Source organism: Symphalangus syndactylus, chromosome 5 (genome assembly GCF_028878055.3).
Source record: "Symphalangus syndactylus isolate Jambi chromosome 5, NHGRI_mSymSyn1-v2.1_pri, whole genome shotgun sequence".
NCBI lineage: Eukaryota > Metazoa > Chordata > Mammalia > Primates > Hylobatidae > Symphalangus > Symphalangus syndactylus.
Genome location: NC_072427.2, coordinates 25483158 through 25487856, shown reverse-complemented (window position 1 = coordinate 25487856; position 4699 = coordinate 25483158). Strand labels below are relative to the sequence as shown.

Sequence of the window (4699 nt, the reverse complement as noted above, 5' to 3'; positions counted from 1 at the left end):
CCAGAGCCCTGTGTGACGTCATTGCTGACCTAGTCCAGTGGGGTGGGCCACGATGACAGGCACACCTGGCAACTGGTGATGGGGGCTTGGAGCAAGGGGGAAACGTGGGTGGGAAATTATATAATTCTTTACCAAAATGGACTTGAACCTTTCCTTGCTCCCATGGAGTTTCCATTTCTCAAGGAAAGAGATGCTGCAGGGAATGGTGACAGACTGTGGTGGGGTGTGGCTTCCCCCAGACCTCCCCCTGCCTCTGTTTGAAACTCTTCACCCTAGTCTTAGTCACACAAGGTCCCCCTGAATCCCTTCAGGTCTCCACACCTGAGTCTCCTCACAGCTGGTCCCTGGACAGGAAAATTGTCCTCACCCTCCCTCAGAGAACATGGGGTGGAGCAGAGCTGCCTGCACCAGCTGCTGCCTGTGTCCCAACCCCATCCCAGGCCTGGGGGTCTGGGATGCCTAAGTGTCCTCTCCCTGCTCCTTCCCTGCATCTTCAGATGGAGAGCACTCTGCCCACCTCGCAGGGTTGTGAGAGGCTTCATTTGTGGACCTGTGGAAAACATCTAGGACAGTGGCTGCTATAGGGCACAGTCACGCAAACGCTCACTGTTAACCCTGCAGGTCACAGCTTGCAGAGGGTGCCCAGATGTGGTGATGTCCCTGCCTTATGGATTCAGAGCATGATACGCCCTCAGCATGTCACTCAAGGGCCACAGGGGAGGCTCCTTTACAAACTGTCCCTTCCTCTTAAAGGACTGGAATGAACTTTGGGGCAGAGACCAGGTCTGCCTCATGCCTTAGTCCCACAGAGTAGGGCAGTGCCTGACACGGAGCAGGTATTAGTGTGCATTTATTGAATAAGTGAATGAATAACAATCACACCTAAGACCTGCCCTTATGGGCACTGGTGCAGAACAGGACTGTTTGATCAGATGCCTGAGTTGCCGTCCCTCAAGTGTGGACCCAGGGGACTGGCTTCCCTACTTCCCCAGCCCCATCCCTGAACCCTTAGGAAGGGTCAAAGTGAAGCTCCAGTGAGCACGCCCATGCTTTTCCTTGGGGCTGCTGAGACAGTGATCGCATCATTGCCTCACAACCAAGGACTGGGACTCAGCACCCTTGTTCTCAACCTGTCTTAGGGGTTAGGAAGACAGTTGGGGAAAGCCCACTGAGCTCTGCTTGAGTCAGACTCTGCTTCTGTTTTGGAGGCCATCTAGAACAGGAAGCAGCAAATTGTGGGAACTCTTTGAGAAAGGGTTTATAATGTTGAGGTGGTGGGAGGGAGAAGCTGAATATATAGAGGAAAATACATGCTCTCTCCAGGGAAGAGAGAGGTGTGATTCATGTGACTCCAGAGGGCAGGACAGGGACAAGTGGTTGGAATCACAATAGAACAGGGAAGATCTGGGCTTGGTTAGAAATGTAGAGAAATGCCCCAGGACCCCTCCTTCTCCTCAGGCTCTTCCCTCCCAAGGCACCCCTCACCTTCCACTGTGCCCTCCGGAGAACTCTTCTGGTTTCCTGGATATATCAGATCATTTCTTCCTTCCACAATTTTGTATTTCCAAATCTGGCTCAAGTACCATTTTCAGGCTAAAACTGTCTCTGACCCATCCTTAATGGAGCTTCCCACCCTGTGACATGCACTCTTTTGTACCTACTACAACGCTTTGCCATAGCTTTGAACACACTGGGTTGCATTTACTAATTGTGGTGGATGCAACAACGGCCACATGTTCTTCCTCTTTCTGTATCCACACCCTTGTAATGGGACTCTGCCGTTCCTTGAAGAGTAGGAGTCTTTCTCCCTCCTTGGGTTGAGGCTGACCTTATGATTGCCTTCATCACTGGGACAGTAGCAAGCCTGACGCGAGCAGAGACTTGAAAGGAGTTTATGCGTGGGGTTGCAATGATGCTTTTCATACCCTGAGAATCCCTGGGAACAAGCCCAAGGCAGCCCTCTGGTTGATAAGAGACCATGTAGAGACAGCATCCAGCTGTTGCAGTTGAGTTATTTTTTGAGCAGCCAGCCCTCAGCTGACCCAACCCCCAGCCGATCTGGCGGCTGACTGCAGACACATGAGCAAGTCCATCTGGAGCTGCAGAGCCTGGCCTAGAACAGAACTCCAGAATGGCAAGTTACATGATCATGAGCTAATTAAACGGTTGGTGTTTCAAGCTACTGCATTTCCGGGTCATTGGTTACATAGCAAAAGATACCTGATATACTTGTTAACTTGGCTGTTTCCCTCACTTGACTTTCAGGAACCTCTGCTTCATCATTTCTGTACCAACATTATCTGGTATAGGTTCTGACGTATAGCTATTATTTAGTAAGCCTTTGTTGACTGAGTAGATAAATGAATGATATGTATATGTAGGTGTGAATCGGTGCATAAAACCACCTGTTCAAAAAACCACATTCTTTATATATTTTAAATAAATTGAATTCAACTTCAGATCTCAGCTTCCTAAACTGATGGAAAATTTAAGCTTATTTATTCTTAGGTTACTCCCCACCCAGAGTTGTGCAGTGACTCCCAGGGTCTAATGAAAAACCCAGGCATTGGAGAAGCATCTCAACAAAGCCTTTCCCCCATCATGTGTGGTGTCTCTAGAAACATTGGTTGGTGGCTTCCATATCCTGCTTGAGCACAAGCACTGTGGCAGACCCAGGAGTCCCATGATAAGGCTGGGCTCCCCTAGGCACTTCCGTTTCCCTCCAGATGCTGCCACCTACTCCAGGGCACCTCCCAGAAACAGGGCCCGCCCTTCCTAATGTCTAGAACTCTCTCCTTCCCTTTCTCAACTCCCTATGCCCCTCTCAGCCTCTCGTTCACTTCGTGTAATGTCAGTGAGCTGAAGTTTTTACAACAGACACCCTGAAAGCCATGCACTTAGGCAGCTTCTGATCTGAGCCCAAAATGAGGTGGGACAGGAAGAAACACAGAAGATTTTATATGAATTTAATGTTTTAATAAATTATCTTTCCATGTGTTCTAAGGGCCCTGCACAAGAATTCTCTCAGGCCTCTTACAAGTTGCAAGATGATGAAAAGAGAATTTTTATTTGTGTCATAATATACTGGGCAAGATGCAAAGAGCAGAGAGACAGCACTACAGGAAGGATGCAATAGCAGTTGGGGAGAGGAAAAACTTCCCATCAGTTCTTTGTGGCATCTTCATCAGCACACTCCACCTCCTTAAAAGTCACTGCAAGTATTACTGATTACCTCACACCTCCTCAAAGAGCATCTCTCAAATTCCCACAAGCAGTAATTGCTTTGTGCTTCACTTGCAGCTGCATACATAATTATGTTTAAAAAAATACAAAAGCAAATAGGGTAGGAGGTTAACATAATAAAATGAAACTGAAATAAAATTTATTTTTCATATTTACTTGGTGTAATCTTTTCAAGGTGTCTACCCAGGTTTACAGCAAAGAGAGGACTCAGAGAAACACAGCTGTAAAATAACAGGTATCACTCCCTGGTTACATTATTTGTGTGTTGTATTGCTTGTATATCATCTGCCTCCTCCTCAAAAATGGAAGGTCCACAAGGATACGAATTTGTCTGCTGTGTTTCTCAGCATATTCCTGGTGCATGGGACAGTGCCTAGCACCTAGGAAGTGCTCAAAAATATTTGTTGAATGAATTCATGAATGTTGATGAGTTTGTTAAATTTGTACTGCTCTCCTTATTTACATCAGTGAAAACAAAGATAAGGAAATAGAGATTATTACTCATATAACTCAGGATTAAATACAATGAGGAAAGAGCTTGTATAATAAAGTGACTGAAAAAAATAAAATTTTCTTCACTTGTGTGTGGAGAGAGATACTCTGCTTCTTGCATGCACATTGTAGGATGTTTGAGCTGATATACCCTGGTCTGGTGGTGTGTATAAATGCACAAAGGCATTTAATTAAAAAAAAAATCCTGCTCCAGTTCAAGAATTATCCTTCAGAAGTTTTTTAAATGAGTAAAAAGGAGTATATGAGAGCAGCATAATCTCTACATTTTCTTTTTTCCAATTTTGTAAAAGAGGACAGTGAAGGAGGCAGTTTTAGCATTATGAAAAATAAGCAGATCTGTAAATTGTAAAAGAGAGGACAGATGTTGTGAGTTTCTGCTGTCACTGATTGAATGCCCATGACCAAGACTATGGTGTTGCACAACTCCAGGGGTTGCCATTTTCTCACAGGCTATGCAGATGACATTTCCTGAGTTGCACAGTGTATAGCCTTCACAATTCTATGGGCTGGCCCTACCCACAATATATCAGACAAAGTCCTATGTGTGTATATTCAATCTTATTCTCAAAGCCACTGTTCAAAGTTAGGGTGATTAATTTTCTTTATTAGAGAATAGCAGGCTATGACTCTGACAGGTTAAATGGCTTGTTGAAGCCTACAGACCACGCTTTGCAACTTACCAAACTTTCATTTTGACATGGAGGACTCCTGTTAGCATTTGTTGTAGGACAGGTCTATTTGCGATGAACTCCTTCAGTTTTTGTTTATCTGAGACAATCCAAATTTCTCTTTCATTTGAATGATAATTTTGCTAGATATAAGTTCTTGGTTGACAGTTCATTTTTTTTCTTTCAGCACTTTAAATATGTCTTTGTCCTTCCTTCTCTCCTTCAGGGTTTTCGATGAAAAATATGCTATTAATGTTATTGAGAATTCCGTGTGT

The 4699-nt window shown here is 44.9% G+C and overlaps 1 protein-coding gene across 1 annotated transcript in view; it reads right to left on the bottom strand.

Moving 5' to 3' along the window:
* Positions 1 to 4699, bottom strand: part of CTXND1 (cortexin domain containing 1) — a 211873-nt gene that overhangs the window by 148461 nt on the left and 58713 nt on the right. The window lies entirely within an intron of this gene.